The sequence below is a fragment of the Colossoma macropomum genome, unplaced genomic scaffold (genome assembly GCF_904425465.1).
Source record: "Colossoma macropomum unplaced genomic scaffold, Colossoma_macropomum, whole genome shotgun sequence".
Classification (NCBI taxonomy): domain Eukaryota; kingdom Metazoa; phylum Chordata; class Actinopteri; order Characiformes; family Serrasalmidae; genus Colossoma; species Colossoma macropomum.
Genome location: NW_023494804.1, coordinates 13,860,983 through 13,878,284, shown reverse-complemented (window position 1 = coordinate 13,878,284; position 17,302 = coordinate 13,860,983). Strand labels below are relative to the sequence as shown.

The following is a 17,302-nucleotide window of genomic DNA, read 5'->3' as shown; positions in this document are numbered from 1 at the left end:
CTGTTGTCTGGCTTTTGCTCATAGTGTGGTCCACATTGTGCTTATGTTGTAGGGGTCTGTGGTCAGTGTCTGATCATCACACAATGGAAATCTGAATTCACTGGGGCTTAGGTATTCCCAGCTTCACAGACAGGCCCTGCCTCATGCAAATCCTCACATTCTTGCTCCTGCCACACTTCTTCCTTCATGTTGTGAATTGCACTGTTTGTGGTGACTGATGGTCTGGCTGGTTGAGGGTGTGGCACTGTTTGTTCTGAGGTTTTGCAAGACCACTTGCTCAGAAATGCTTTTAACACCTGAGTATAAGCACAAGGGGCTTGTGCTGTCACTTTACTGTTGAAGCCACGTTAAAGGAAACGGAGCAACTATGACTCAAGCATGACAGGAGTAGTTGTTGGTTTTCTTGTCTTTCTTTCTCTTCCTCTTTGACGTAACTTAAACAGGACTGACAGGCTGGAAGCAGGACGAATGCGACAAACCCAGCAGGGCCATGCAATTACAAGATGAACGTAACATGCAGAATGCAGTTCAGCCAGGCAACATTTCACACACGTTGGCTAATCTGTTAGTTGGACTGTGTTTGGCTTCTTTGAAGCTGTCTAGACAAATATAGGTGTCATAAAGTGAGGGAGGCACACCAGAGCTACCCACCTGACACATGACCTTAAACAAAGCTCCACTCGGTGTGGTAGTCATACATTTCCGCCCATACCTAAAGCTCTTTTCAAGTGTTTGTGGAGAAAACAGACAAGTCGTCTTTTAAAGGCACATTTTTCTTTCAGATGAATGAGTCACAAATTTTTTCCTGTCATATGAGCTCAAGGCACAGCTGTTTGTAGTGGACGTATATAATATGGAAAGAATGCACAATTAGTAGGAGGTTAACAGAAGGTTAACCATGCTTTGTCAATGATTTCATAGTACACTGTTGGCAATCCTTACTGTATATGGGGCTCAGGCATTGGGAGAGTGGGTATGTGACTTTGACTGAAGCTGCTATTAGCGTAGCCACTATTTGCACAGTGCAGGGTGGAGTTTTACCTCCCTTCAAATGGGCACATCCACATCCTGCTGCACTGATGTTGTGTGCCATAGCCTGCGGACACGGCTCTCATCTTTACCCTGTTCCTCCAGGCTAAGAGGACGGGATCAAATAACTCCATTGCGTCAATATGGGTCTGAAGTTTCATGTGAAAACGGTGCATTATTGCCCGTTCAACAGGTTGGAAAACAGTATTTTTCTAGTTATGATTTGCCTGAAACAGAATCAGCTTTGTTCAAATATAATTTGCTTGAGTTACCTATAAATTACATTTAACTAGATTTTGTGTCCTAGATAGTCAAGATTTGCTATCTGTTAACTTCTAAACCGAATAAGTTGCCCTTCATTAAAAGGTTAAAATCAGCCGAATGATACGCACCATAAATTGGATTTCTCAGGAGCAGCCCAGGAACAGTCTGATTCCCTCAAATTCTTATCAGTATATGAAAACCAAAATGACAGTGAAAACAAGCCACTTCACTGTTTGCAAAACAGACATTTCACTTCAGACCAGTTTTATCAAATGGCGCTGTTCAGAGCCGAGACGAGCACATGATACATGGCATTTTCTGAGACAACAACGCTTCTTTTTTCAATTGCTATGTTCTTCCTAGCTTGCAGGTGATCAAACAATATCAAACACGTTCCATATCTGCATAGAACCGATCAACCCATCTACATATTTTACTAAAAATATGCATTTATTTTGAACATCAAAAGGTGTCTGAGGTCAAGATATTAGTCAAACAGTGGACAGCAAAGAATTTTAAAGGGATTCTATCACTGAACAATTGAGAACACATGGCAGTCCCGCGCACAGCACGATCCAAATATCCTCGGCCTTTCATCTTACGATGACAGTACACAAATAGATCAGTATAATCCTCATGCAGTCTCTTACAGTATTTGACAATGCGTCTCTCATTTCAGAATCAAAATACACGTCTCTTGTAGTCTAAAACCTCACCGAGGTCCTGTTCCTTTGTGTTTGAAGTGTAATTATGTAAATATTTCTATCTGTACATCAGAGGAAAGTTGCATCCAAGCAGGAAACTGACTGCGGATAGTGAAAAGTAGGCCCAGTAAAAGTGAGGTGAATCTGACCATTCCATACCATATCCACAGAAACAGTGGACTAGTACTCTCATTTTTGATCCCCTCTTTCACCCTCTAATACATTCTTTACCTGCTCTAATACGTTGACCAATATGACCAAGCTTGTTCCTTTAACTTGTGTTGTTAAAATATATATAGTAAACTAAAGATCACCTGATGGACTAAAAAATTTACTTTTTTGATGAATCGACTGTTAGCAGTTAGTATAATCGTAATGCGAATTTTTTATTCTCCTGCTGCTTTAGCAATAAGAAACAGAGCCTGATGGTCTCACCCTTTTATGTGTACTTTTACCTTTTTTGCTACATTCTGTTTTTTATTTACAATAAAAACACAATGTAGTGTAAAAATCTTCCTCATTTGTAGAAATCTAAAAGAACATAGTTTCCAGATTTCTCCTCGATGCCCGCCTGCCGTCACATGAATTTGTTCAATTCCATCGCTAGCACATCTGATTTAACGTAATGAAGCTTTGATCGAGCCAAACCAGTTGCTGAATGATAACTACAAATAATCCTGAGCTTCCTTGAAGACATGTTTGGAAATTGTTAAACATTGACATCACTACTCTTTGTATTCATGTTGTTTGTGCTTATTGTAATATTAGTGTCTTTTGGTAAAAATGCTTATTGCCTTGATGATTTTACTTTTTATAGGATTCATTGTTTTCCAAATACTTTAAATACTAGATTAGTTGTCATAATAATGGTAGATTATGTTATTGATAGTAACTGCCTTTGGTTTTCTCCAATTCCTTCTGTGCACAGTATTGAATAGCTGCTAATTGACCCAATCAATGACTGCAACAAAGAGGAAAATTCTAGGAAAATAAGAATTGGTTAGCACATAGTGTACAGTGGACTCTGCATTACTAACACACTGGCATAAAGGAGCGGGGGGTTAATGGTCAATACATCCTTACATTCAAGCTGTTGTCTGATTGGGAAGCAGTGTAGGAGGTACTTCCATGTATGATATATTTATCGTCAGTGTTCGTTACAAACAAAATGAAGCCCTGTGCTGTGACTCCTGAGGCATTAGGCTGCTATCCAAAACACAGCATGTAAAAACTAGTGTTGAGAGTAAGCCTGAAGGGAACCAAAACAGGTGTGTGTGTGTGTGTGTGTGTGTGTGTGTGTGTATATGTATAGTTTCAAAACAGGGCTACATTAGCATACCAGTCTGATGAGAGAAGACACTAAGCTTTTGAGGACTATATGGTTCTTCAGTGAAAACTCAATATCTTGTTACATATTCTATATCTTATTATATTGATCATTCTACCGACTTGGTTCAGAGTTGAAAACACATTTTGGATTTTTTAACTGACTGCTTTGACCTTATTTATATCTTAATTATGTTTACTTCATTAAAACCAATAGTTGAACATTCTATTTTGTCACTACCAAAATGATGAAATTTTACTAAATGTTTTGATAGTGACTGTTTTAGTAGTGATAGCTCTAGTAGTGATAGTGATAGCTACTAGCATAGCTCAAAACCTCTAGCCAGTACATGACCAGAAAAAACACAGCTTTGAACAGTTGTACACACATAAAATCATAATGTTTTTCATTAAACACAAAGAAGTTTAATTGCAGAAAATATGTCATTCGGTATTTTTTACTGTGGCGCCACGGTTTTTAACTAATTCAGTAGAATGGTCCATATATAGAAGTTAAAGTAAAGTAAAATTAAATGCTATGAAGTGAAATGCTATAAAAATGCCAGGCATCTTTTCCTTTAATTTGTTCAATTTCCTTTAATTTTGTTCAATACTTTTGGAGATACAAGGTTTTTTTTCCAACATTATCAGATGATAGTTTAGTTATAATAAATCAGTTGATATTTTTACATTGTTTTTATTGATACATTTACCCCTTCTCTTTCTCTCTGTGTGGTTGTCTCTTTTGCTTTTCCTCACTGATTATTGGAAAAGCATAGCTTAAAAGACATAAACATATCAGGCTGTTAAGTCTATTGTCAAACCACAGCTGTTCTGGGGTCATCTTAGAAGCTTGGTGTCCCCTTGCTAATTACAGCCATGGTTGCAGTTGTCATTGCTGTTAAAGCATGGTGTAATTACTCGTTGAAAGGAGTTGAGAAATTCTGTCCAAAGTTCTAGTGGAGGTATTTTCATTCGATTCTACATTTCTTTGTAATAAAGAAGGAAACATTTTATTATTATTATTAGTCAAATTCAATAAAACATTTTTTGGTGTGTACAGTCTCGTTCTGCATTAAGAAAAGAAACATTTCTTTGATTCTTAACATGTTTTTGTCTTCACTGCTTAATAGAAGAAGTGGAAAGTGCAGACTTGAAGCTGATTATACAAAAAGTAAATGTAATTCATTGAATAAGTCACTATGTAATTAAATATGTCCTTATTTTTTAGTAGTGTAGCATTTTTTTAGTAGTATAGCAAAGCTAAGGTCATAACCAGACTTGTGAGGGTCAATATAATATCTTAATATCTTGTTTAAGTTTTCATTTTAATCACTTAAGTATAGATTTCTATCACTTTTAATCACTTAAGACCTAGGTTAAATTTACAGTCTGCTAGTCTCTCATTTCAGCAAGTTAATGGCGTGTGAGTCGTTCCTCAGCTGTAGTCCCCTGTGCTTGGTTCTCATCAGAGAGTGTGGCTGTTCAGATAGCAAATCATTCCCAACTCCAGTGAGTGGCAGCTTTATGCTCCACCCACACGGCCCCCTTCTCAGGTCCTGCTCCAGCTGTGCTCCGTCTCGTCACGACCAGTTCCTTATCTTACAGGGAGAAGCATGTGAGAAATGGACATGACGGTCTGTGCTCTCACTAAATGACTCTGTATGGCTTCTGTCTGAAGCATCTTAGCTACAGTTGGAATTCAGTGATACTGTCAGTTTTATGTGTTATTACATTAATTGTGAATGGACAAAGCTTGTACAATCTAGAGATGGTCATGATGCTGGTACATATCTTTAAAGCAGATATATTTTTGTTATGCACTACTAACCTAGTGCAAAGTGGTGTCTGCATTTTGTGTTTGATTTTTTCCAATATAATAAATTCAGCAGATAAACTGTGCATAAAAGGTGCAGGAGAATGTTCTCTGTAGAGGATGTGTTCACTTCTTTTCACTTAGAAAATCAACATGAAGTATAAAATTGACCGGGTGTGCCTAAACTTTTGCATACAACTGTATATCAGCAGGCATGAGTAGGCAGGCTGCAGTGCTGTTCAGTTACATCAACTCCTCTCATTCATTTTCCTAATGGCAGGTCAATGCAGCTGTTGTAGAAAAGGCATGTGTTCTATTATTTCTATGCATAGTGAAAAAATGGACCATATTCTAGATTTCATGTTGATATTTTTAGTTGCAAATATAAGGCTTACAACAAATGTGTTTTCTCTCATCTTGTGTGCATGTGAGTTGTTCTCTCTCAGGGACAGAGTGTTTATATTAGCTAATTCCTCGTGTCTGTGTTGACATGAAATTTGGCAAGTCTGGTGGTTTAAAGCAATAATCCACTAGAAGCCTTGTGTTTCAGTGATTTTAGAGTAACAACAATTTTATTTACATAGCACTTCACAACTGGAACAGCTCAAAGTGATTTGCAACCCTGAAAATAATGTAAAACAATTGAAGCAAATTGTGTGGGGAAATAAAATAAATTAAAAACTCCACTTGTTAAATGATAGTAAAACAAATAAAAATAAATAAACACTAGAAACAGCTGAAATAAACTAAAAAAAGATCAAATAAATAACTAAGATAAGCGATGTAGTTCAGTGATAGAAGGCTATGCATGCCTAGGAACTGTAAAACATTATACCATGAACAGCTCAGTGATTTAGACTTCAGACTTCTTTATGTCATTTAAATCATTTGTAGGCATACAGTAAAATAAAATGTTGTGTCTGCATGGCTAAGGTAACATGCAAAACATGACCTTCAATAACTTGGCACATTCAGTTCATGTATGTGTTTTTATACGTGTATGTCAGATATTTTAGGGTGACCTAAAATATGGCCAGTCAGTCTATTTTATGAAATCAGTTTTGTAATGCATTGTACTGATTCTACTAATAGTCACATGTCAAGTGCCTGATTCACATTTAGTAACCACAACAAAATTGCTGTCCCTATTTGTTATGAATATAATAATTCAGTCAGTGGTTTAGTTAGAAATTGGAATCCCAGGTGGTTGTTAAGGGTCTGCACACTTAAAAATGAAGTTTCTTAAGGGGTTCTTTAGTAAAGGCAATGGTTCTATTAGAACCAAGTGTTCTATATAGAACAATTTTCATGCATGTTGTTCAGGTTGATGGAGAATGTACTGTAGATGGTTCTCTATAGAACCTTATTGAAAGGGGTTTGAGATAGCACCAAACAGGGATCTGCTAAGGGGCAAAGCACGCAAAGGGTTCTTTGAGTGTTCATGGTTCTATATAGAATTATTTTCTTTACTAAAAAACCCTTGAAGAACCATAATTTTTAGGTGTGTACTCTACTGAGGGCATAATATATACAGTTATAAAGACAATATAAAGTGTAAGCCAGTTAAAGAGAGTCTGTTTGCAGAAATGTGATGTTCAACTGGCAGCTTTGTCATCTGGTTGCGTTTTGTGTGCACAGATTTCAACACTAACAACCAGACTTTTTCAAGGAGTCATTATGAAGCCACATTCATGTGTCTGCCGAAGCTCTGTGCTTTTTATGCTTGTACAACAACATTGCTGTTCCTGCTGTAATTTCTTCACTCAGCTGTAGTGACAGCCGCAAACTATATGCTGTCCCAGAACGCCTCTGAGACATTTAATGGGGCAAAACAACAACTTAAAAAGTAAGAATACATCACTTCTATAAAAACAGTAACAAACGACTCTTCCGTTCCCAAACCAAATATCTCAGCCATAATCTTAAAACACAGTGGTCGTGTGAAAAACAAGGTGGTTTCACTTAAGACAGCTTTCTGATAAATCCCCCACCATTCCTAATTTCATTCATATTAGCTACAGACAGTGAGCAAAACTGCTGTTTTTCAGGCAGTGACTACAGTAACTGCATTTGCTTGTGCATTTTGAGGGTAAATGCCACCACCATGAGCAGATCCCATTATATTCATAGTTCCCCATTCAGATCAAGGAGGGTCTGTCCTCCTCAAAATAGCTGGCTGTTTATGTGACCAATCTGACATTACAGAGGGAAGATTTCTCTCAACACATACTCCGTCATGCGTTTGTTGTTCACTCACAGAATATACAGACTGTTACTTATTTTAGGCCATGTGAACTAGAAATGCTGAAAGATTATACTATACTATAATATTTCAGTCATTTCAGCTCACCTTTCCTCTAATATCAAATACAGTCATAGCATCTTTCATAGCATATTTCTGCCAAGGTTGCAGAGTCATGGTGATTGTGTTTTATCCATTGTATCCTGTGAATAAAAGTCCTTATGATATAAATAGCTTTGGACCATAGTTAATGACCATGTGTACAATTGTATGTGTACAGGAGTCATTCATTTATTTACTTTCCAGTCAAAACAGCCATTAAGTACAAGTTATTCATTTTTCACTGTCAGGAAAAAAACAGAAAATATTTAATTTAATAGAAAATTACACAAAAACCTCAACATCTAAATAAAATTGACATTTTCTCAGTATTTAGTGAATCCACATTTGCCTTTATTACAGTTTAAATTCTTTTAAGGAGACTTGCTTTAAGAACTCTGCAAGGATATTTTTGCACCAAGCATGATTTATTTGTACAGATTATTTGCATGACAGCAAATGAATTAGATCATAACTGATTGTATTTTGGTGTGTTATTTTGCACACCAAACGTGATTTTTCAGATGACGTAAGAGCAACATTATTTTATTGTCCCCTCCATTACATTTTTGCAAACTTTCGCCAGTGATATGAACTCACTGACCAATCACTGTCACCTCTGCTGTTGGCACGCCGACAACCAAGATGAAAAATTGATTGTGTACCAGCAAATGGAGAATGGTGGAATTTTATCCTGTCTCTCAAAGATGACACTTTCAGCACTGTTTATTTGATGGTGGCAGTTTTGGTGGTCTACCAGGTCTTGCATGATTGCTGGGGTCCCATTTTCTTTTGGAACTCTAATTTTGGAAACTTGGAACCAGCTCATATCTAATCTCCTGAAAAATTAATAACTTGTATTTAATGGTTGTTTTGACTCAGAATTAAGTAAATGAAGGTGGTCTCTGACTTTTGCGCAGTACTGTATGTATGGTATATAGACGTATGCTGTTATCTTGTGATCTCACTATAACGACGACCTCACAAAACCCTAGCAACCACCAGAGATACTTTACAAACCAGTTTACAACATTATAGCAACCACCTGGGATACAATAGCTATCACATGACAACTTCCTTTGATACCATAGCAACCATACAGTAACAATCTATCAACCCCAGTATACCACAGCAATCACCTAGCAACACCAAAGCAACTACCTGGGATACTGTAGCAACCAGCTAGCCACACCCTAGCAACGATGCAGGATGCCACAACAACTACATAGCAACACCTAGTAACCACCTAGAATACCATAGCAACCATTTAGCAACACTCTATCAACTGCCCACCAACACCCTAGCTACTATCTTGGATACCTTAGCAGGCACCTTGCAACCACCTGGAATACTGTAGCAACCACATGACAACACCTTAGCAACCCTACAGTAGCTGGCCTACAGTAGCTGAATTCCACAAATAAGTTGGTTCATTTGCACCTTTTTTAAATGAACTCCAGTACAATATGTTCAGCACTTCACAGCGTACAGAAATTGTTTTTAGCTGTGTCAATTTTATTTATTTTCTTTCTTAATTGCATCACGCCATTCACATCTTTGGATGTCTAGAACTTACATGACCCGCATTTTCCTCAACCTCAAAGATGCACTTTTCCAGTGTGGGCCACTGAAAATGTACAGCCGTCAACCCTAGTCCTTACAAAGCCACTGAACCACACAAAGTTGTTATTTCCAAAACAAGTTTCCAGACTGATTCCAGTTGAGATTGGTCAGAGGCCTTAACACAGGTTGTGCTGTGGCTTGTGTTCGGCCTGCGTGCGTCACCGCTGGCCTTTGGATAGTTTTACAGTTTGGGTTTAGGGTGGGAGTGCAGAGAGGAGAGGAGGGTGCTGTGGTTGGTGCTGCCACATCACTGCAGTGGCGCAGTGCCGTCCTGCATCTTATCCAGCTCGCTGCACTGCACTCCGCCACCCCGGAATGGGATCGAAGTCCATGGTGTAGGCTCTTATTTAATTATACTCAGAGTGCAGACGCAACCTGAATCAGCAAATCCTAAAGCCTGGGTCCATCCATGTGGCTCAGGGTGTTTGGAGGCACTGCGTTTCAATGCATTACTGATTAAAAGTGCCAGGATGGACAGTCTCATAGATCAAACACAGTGTACTAATAGCTGACTAAGAAGATAACCAGCAAAAAATGTGTGCCCTTTTTCCACAGTATTCTCCCACTTATAGTTGTGGCCCATTCCCACCTGCTCCAAGCCTCTTTTCTCATGACTACCAGGCTGGGAGGGTGTGGCTGCGAGGATGAGGGACACAAGACAAACATATAGATATCAGTGTTTAGTGTATCCACCCTTTGTTGGTAGTACAACTTCCATTTTTTTCAGAAGAGTTTCAGTTTTTTAAAGAAATCTGCAGAGATATTTTCCACACCTCCAAAGTTCAGTCCTAGAAGTTGGTTGCATTTTCTACTTCCCAGTAATCACAAACACATTTAATGAAGGGCTCTGGGGTGGCCAGTCCATTGTTCTAAGAAGAGTTCATTTCTTTACAATCAAATGTTTTCCAGAGGGAATTGTGTTGATGCGTTGAAATCTGTTTGCAGCGTTCATAATGCCTTCAATCAAAAGTAAACCAAATACAGATGTTGATATACATCCCCAACCTTGCACAGATCTGCTGCTATGCTTGGCTGACGGTTGTAGACATGGATTGAAAAGTCTTTCAATGATATATACATCAGTGAAAGTGGTGTATACCAGAATACGTGAGTGAAGTGGATCGGCCCAGAGCTCCAGGTTTTCTGTTTCCTGCTTCTTACTCACACATCAGAGAAAACCCGCTCCATGTCCATTCCGTATGATTCATTCTTATGATCAAATTATATATTTTGTGGCCAGTGACAAACTAGTAAACATTCTGTGCTACTCAGGCTTTTCTTGGTAGATGTAGACTTAAAATGATGGCCCTATCACAAGCCAGAAAACTGAAAACGGAAAAAAGGGTAGACAAATGTACAGGCTTTTAACACTGTCTTCTTTATCATTCGTGCAACAAAATGAACAACACGACACTAATTGTGTGTAATATCCATAGAACTTTTTTGTGTTTGGTAAGAATTACCAGTATGTACACTCCTGGACAGAAAAATGGGCCAAACCGTTTTTCCTGACGGTTTTGGCCTGGTCCAGAACCCTATAGGGAATATTTCATCTCACATTAAACACAAACTATCTCAACAATGTTTTTTAACTGTTTGAAGCCGTCAGTGTTGAGTGGAAAAATACTGACTCTTCTTTCGTAAAAGGTTGTCTGAAAATGTACACACAAAACTTCAAATTCTTCATTAATAGAAATCCAAGGGAAATGCCATCCCGTATTAAGTTACTTTATCTATTTGTTTAATGATTTGTTGTTAAGACCATTAAAAGCTTAATGTTTTGCCATTTTGCCACCCCGCAATCTGGGACAAATCACATCGCTCTACTTCCACTCCACACTATTCACATACTCTGGCCTCATACTGCCTTCTGTTTCTTCCAAAGATGTCAAATTTAGACTCATCACCTTAGAAAACTTTACTGCAAACTTCAGATGTCCAGTTTTGGAGTTGTAGTGGAAGTGTTCTTCTTTTTTGTCTTTCTTTTAACAATGAATGTTAGAAGTGTTTCAAATGTTATCCATTTAACATGGAATGGGAAATTTGAACAAAATGCAGGAGAGGCCAGCTTTAGCCAAATTAAGACGTGAAACAATGTTTAGTGGCGTTTTTGCCTAGCCTGCAGGGCAAGGTTTATAAAGCAACATTGACATAGGTTTAACTATTTATTGTGCAGTTTTATTTTTACTATTTTACATAAAATATTTCAGATTGATTTTGGTTGGTAATGATGGTTCCTATTTAAAAATAATAATAAGCCACTGTTAGCATGTTTTATCTGAAAAAATATGTATAAAGTATTTTCCCTGCTTAAACAGATCTGATTGAATTCAGCAGCTACTGTAACTAGCCAGCCCTTAATAAATAGGGTATGAGGACAGGGGTAGGAGAAATGGTTGTGCTGCAGCCTTCTAGGACTGGAGTCTGACACCCTGACACGGACTGTTCAGCCAGCCGGAAATATCCTCCCTATCCCTGCATTGCAGCCTAGCGAGGAGGATTTCTCTTCTCCTCCCTAGAAAATACTCTTGTTTTTGCTGTGCCAAGCAACTTTTTCTGGGAATACATTCAGTTCATTTAACAGGAGATTTCAATTGCAGATGCCCTTTCCTTTTATGTCTCTGAAGGACATTTTAGTCCTAGCTGTGCTCAGTTATGGCCTTTATTACAAACTTTTTCCATGAAATCCAACTGAATTTCTGTTGTTTCCAGTCCCAGATAATACCGTAAAATAACATAAAACTTTATAAAAAATGTATAAAGATGTTGGAGAATTGGAGAGTGCTTTCATGTTAAGATGTTAAATAGAGGAGAGTGGGGCACAACCTAACATGTTGTTTTGCCTAATAATCGTAAAAGTATTTGAGCAGGATTTGCAAGCAACCCACACATCTCGGCTACACATGAATACATACATTTTGTTTGCAGCACGTACTGTTTCTGAACAGTTCAGCCAAAAGTGGCAGCAGTGCTTAACCTCAAGAGGCGTTGCTGGAAAGTCTGGTAAATCAATGCAAAACACAGACGAGCTTTCCAGACAAGCTTTTCCAACCTGAATACATACAAATATGTATTCATGAAAATACAGTATGATTAGAAAGAGTTTTGAAAAGAGTTTGTGAAATGCAGTGAACTTATTTTTGATCATAAAGTAGGAGAGCAAATATTGGCATGATAAATTTGAAATATATTTACATCTGGAGTATGTTATTGATGAAAGTATGCATTAAAAATGCCTAAAAATGTAATGTTTTGAATTTATATGGGGGATATGGATTTCTCTCATTGCCTACTTTGGGAGGCTTAGTTAATACTAACCCTGTTGTGTTGAAGCTGTACTTTATCCTGGCTGGCTTTTATTGTGAGTTGCTTATATACTTCACATTGGTGTTATATTAAAGCAACTAAGAGGATCATATAGGTTTGTAATAAATCATATAGGTTTGTATGTGCTGCGCCAAGCATTTCTACACTGCTCAAGTCTTCTGTTCAGGTGGGTGTAATTGTGCAAGCTGCGACGCAAATTCAGTTTTGGTGTTTATGGTAATTGTAGTCCATTAGGTAGTACGAACATGAGAAAGCAAATCCAGATCGCAGTCATGCGAACTGTGAGGCAGGTTACGTTCTATTAGGTAATCAGAACGTTTGTAAACAAAGGTACTTGCGATGTACAAAATGCCTAGATGTTTAGTTTGATACTATAATGCCATACATAAAGCCAGCAATAATTCTATGATTTTGTAGTTTGCCTGAAGAAAAAGTCATCCCAAAAGACTGAATTTAAGAGATGAAGCATCCTCTTCTACGCTTACTGCCTTTGCTGTCTATGCCATTTTAGTCTGTTTTTAATAATAATACACTGATTGAAAATCACATATTAAATATCAGTGAGCTTTACGTTCAGGTAATAAAACTCTCCGTTTCAAAACATATGATCCCAAACATTTGTGCATCACTGCTGGTGTGGGTTTCTTAAGTGCTGATAGTGCTAATAGCTTGATGAAGTTCTGTACATTTCACAAAATGAACATTAAACTACAAACCTTTTACATGCTGCTTCTGTATTTTTTTCACAGTTAAAATGACACTTGATTCCATTTATTGAGATTTATACTTTTTAGAGGCATTTATGTCATTTTAATCTCAATGCTAAAAAAAATTAATGTATTTTACAACACTTGAAATTTTGTGCTACATGCTCAACATTTTCTTGTACAGCCCTGACTAAAGTACGAGTCTAAAGTGGGCAAATTGACCAATTAGCTATCTTGCTCCCTAGCTGTCGATACTTTGTAGCTTCCAACTGCTGACAGAAACAGCTTGAGCTCAAATAAACAAAAATTACTCACTGCTGCCCTCAGGTGGTATGGCACCAGTTAGCACATTGGAATTTTGCTGTTTCTATAAGACCATTTCTCAATAAATGTGTTTTACACACCTTTTTATTTACATTTGCATCAACCAAATTAATGTAACACATTTCATTTTTGTGGCATAAACAAATGATTGTGAAAATTAACAACTGTGGAGAGTGACTGTGGTCAGCTTAAGTAAATGTGATCAGCTCACATACTTATGGTCAGGTGGTTATGTAAGTATTGTGCTAGTCCTATTGAGAACAAGTCCAGTTGCCTCTGTTTAGCCTGACTTGTAAACTTCATGTATCATAACTATATCTCATAGTCTTGGCTGCTCTCAGTGCTTCTTCCTCGTGCTCTTAGGGAGTTCTTCCTGCCGCTACAGCCCGTGACTGGGGGTCTAAACCTGTAAATCTGTAAATCTGCTTTGGGAGAATGTCTGCTGTAGGAAGCACCCTACATATAAAACTGAAATGAATTTTGAAGTTTGGAAGGATTCTAAATAAAGATGAACTTAGAAAGAACATGTACAGACTCCTTGCTCAGGCATGTCGTAAACCCCGAAGACAAGCTGCAGTGATCTCATAGCTGCCACGATACTCTCTCCCACACGTATGAAGGACACGGGCATGTTTACTGGCTCTATGACGTACATGTGTGCCGCGCTGGAAGGGATCCTCGCAGACTTAGCACTGAGTCAGGGGCATCCCTTGCGATATCCCATGTGGGATCCTCGTGGACTGACACCTTCCTTTCTTTCACCCATCCAAGCTCAGGTCAGTGATGTCACAGGGGAGGGTTTGATCGGATTAGGGTTAGATGCCCTTCCTCCTGCCAAAAATGTCTAAATCCGTTACCTCAGCCATGTGCAGGGGTTCTCACACTAAGGATGTTCACGCCACTCTGCTGTAATCGGGCCACTCCTTGCACAGCAAGTAATGCGCGGATTAGTCACTACATCGCTGACGGAAACTCCCTCCCGGGCTTTCGTGCCACGACAGCGCTCAAATCCACAATGCAAATGAGGTTGCAATCCTCAAGTAGAATCCAGTGGATGTACTCTGTAGTGGTCTTGAATCTTGAATCTTGAAATAGTATCCTGGCTAAATATAGTCTTTGTATTATTGCATTACGCAATGAAGAATTGACCTGGATTTCTAATAGTTTTGAGAGTTAGATGCTTATGTATTACTATTTTAAACAGAAACATATCATATGACCAGGGACCATATTACAGAGGCATCCTAATTATGAAATCTTTGATGAAATGTTGAAATATTTTTAGTCACCATGACATTTTAGTTAGGATTGAATTCAGGACAGTAGGTATTACAGCACAACAATTCCTATATATATATATATATATATATATATGTGTGTGTGTGTGTGTGTGTGTGTGTGTGTGTGGCAGATGTTGGTTAAAGCACATTTTAACAATCTGCGTTGCATGAATGAGCAAAACTATTATTTGAAAAAAACGATTCAATTAAAAAAACAAAATGCCTAAAAATACAGTCTGTGTCTCAGATTGCTGCAGTTATTGTGTTTTCTTTGAAATTTACCTAAATTACAATGAATTATGTCCGTCCAAGTATGAAGAACCTTTTTAAAGTTCCACATAATGGAAATTTTTAAACCAGTTAAATGTATTTTTTTCCATAAACTATACATCCAAGCCAAGAACTATTTAGGAACCTGTATTTTTTAAAAGTGTAGGGTGTTCCCATGGTCTCTAATTCAGGATCATCAAAAGAGCAAACGGGCCTGTAATATGATGAGGCACTGAGTCTGTTTACATTTTATCTAAAGGCCTTTGGCTTATTATTACCTCTTTTTGTCCTCGGAATGAGGCCATTGTTTCTCTACGGGTTCAGCACACTTCATTAGTGAGAGAAGCTGAGCCCCTTGGGGAACTGTGCAAAATTTTCCATCTGGGAATGTTGTTTTAAGAATGCATATTCCCAGATGCAGATGGGGTCACAGGAAATGATGGTGGTAGCTGGGGTGTCTCCTGCCCTGGGTTTAGCCTGGCAAGAGCTGGCTCTGTTGGGCTCTAGATCCAAAGGTCACCCAGTGGTTTCTTCTCACTACCACAGCTTCTGGAGTTTTCCACAAGCAATAGTACCTCTGAAGGTGGCACAATCTTGCTAATTTTAGACTTTGATTACAGTCTTGGAAACTGAGAAGAACTTGAGTGATAAGGGTAGTTCAGAACCACAGTACAGCCTGTGAAAGCTAAGCATAGCCTTCTGACCTTTGTGAGGTCACTTTGCCTGTTTTCAGCCGATGCATTGTGCGGGGACATGTTTCCCTTGACAGCACCTACTTATTAGCAGTGACAGAAGGCGTTTGATTGCAGCCATAGTTTATTTTTCTGCATTTTGTGTGACGCAGAAGGAGATATTTATGGTGGTGAGGTGACTTAACCTTTTGTTCTCATTGAGCCTTTCATCCAGGTCCAGGTGCCAGTTATCACCAGACCTGCTGAAGAAGATGTCTATGCCCTCTTGTTGAGACCTCATCTTGTTTGAACAAAGAACATTCGCTTTAAATGTTCATGTTTTCTCCAAAAATAGCCTGACGTGCGTGCTCTGTTATTCACTGTTTCTGGATGGAAAAACTTCAGAAGTGAGCTTGGTTTGAAATCATATTGCCAACGAGGGAAATCTTCTAAATGAGACGACACTATAAATAGTCTGTTGAATTGCCAAATCAGAGAGCTGCTCCTTTTCCACGTGACAATCCATTAAAGCCTCAGGGAACCTACATTTGTGTTTTCTTTCTATCCATGTTAATGTACAAAGTTTGTGTTGTGAATAAATGACCAATAAATGGCCAATGCATTATTCCAACATTTTCTTCTCTTAGTGTAAACTGGGCGGTCCTGGTCTGGGGTAGTGCATACGTAAGCAGTGTCTTCACCAATCATAAGGACTTCTTTAACGCTGGAAAGTTCCCATTCTTTTAAGCCGTTATTAACTAGTTGTCCATGTTGTTCAGATGACAATACAGTGCTGTGAAAAAGTATTTACCCCTTCCCAGGTTCTTCTATTTTTGCGTATTTGTCACACTTAAATGTTTCAGATCATCAGACTACTTTTAATATTAGATAAAGATAACCCAAGTAAACACAATTGTTGTTTTTAAATGATTATTTCATTTTAAAATGCTGTTACAAAATGCTAGATGCTACTAAATCATCCAGTTAACCAAATTCAATTGATAATTGTGTTCACTTTTCACTAACCACACCCAGGCATGATTGCTGCCAGACCTGTTGAATCTAAACATTGCTTAAATAAAACCTATCTGGTAATGTGAAGCAGGCTAGAAGGTCTCTAACTGCAGCACATGATGCCATGTTCTAAAGAGATTCAAATACAGATGCAAAACACAGTCATTGGAATCAACCAGGAAAGGGTTACAAAGCTATTGCTAAGGCTCTGGGACTTTACGAACCACAGTGAGAACCATTTATCACAAATGAAGAAAACTTGGGACAGTGGTGAATCTTCCCAGGAGAGGCTAGTTCATGACCTAAAGCGCAGTTGGGTAATGCAAGTCTACCTCTGAATGGCTCAAAAGAAACAAAATTAAGGTTTCGCTATGGCTTAGTCAAAATCCTGACTGAAATTCATCCACAGCGAAGATGATCTCAACTTACCGCAAACTGATTGCAGTTGTTACTGCCAAGGGTGGCACAACCAGTAATTAGGTCTAGGGGGCTATTTACTTTTTTCACATAGGTGATATAGATTTTGAATAAATCTTTATCTTCAGTAAATAAAATGACCATTAAAAGCTGCATTTTGTGTTTACTTGTGTTGTCTTTATCATGTAA

The 17,302-nt window shown here is 38.2% G+C and overlaps 1 protein-coding gene across 5 annotated transcripts in view; it reads left to right on the top strand.

Annotated features, from left to right (window-relative positions):
- Positions 1-17,302, top strand: part of LOC118824256 (cAMP-specific 3',5'-cyclic phosphodiesterase 4D-like) — a 268,709-nt gene that overhangs the window by 171,847 nt on the left and 79,560 nt on the right. The gene's annotated exons all lie outside the window — the stretch shown is intronic.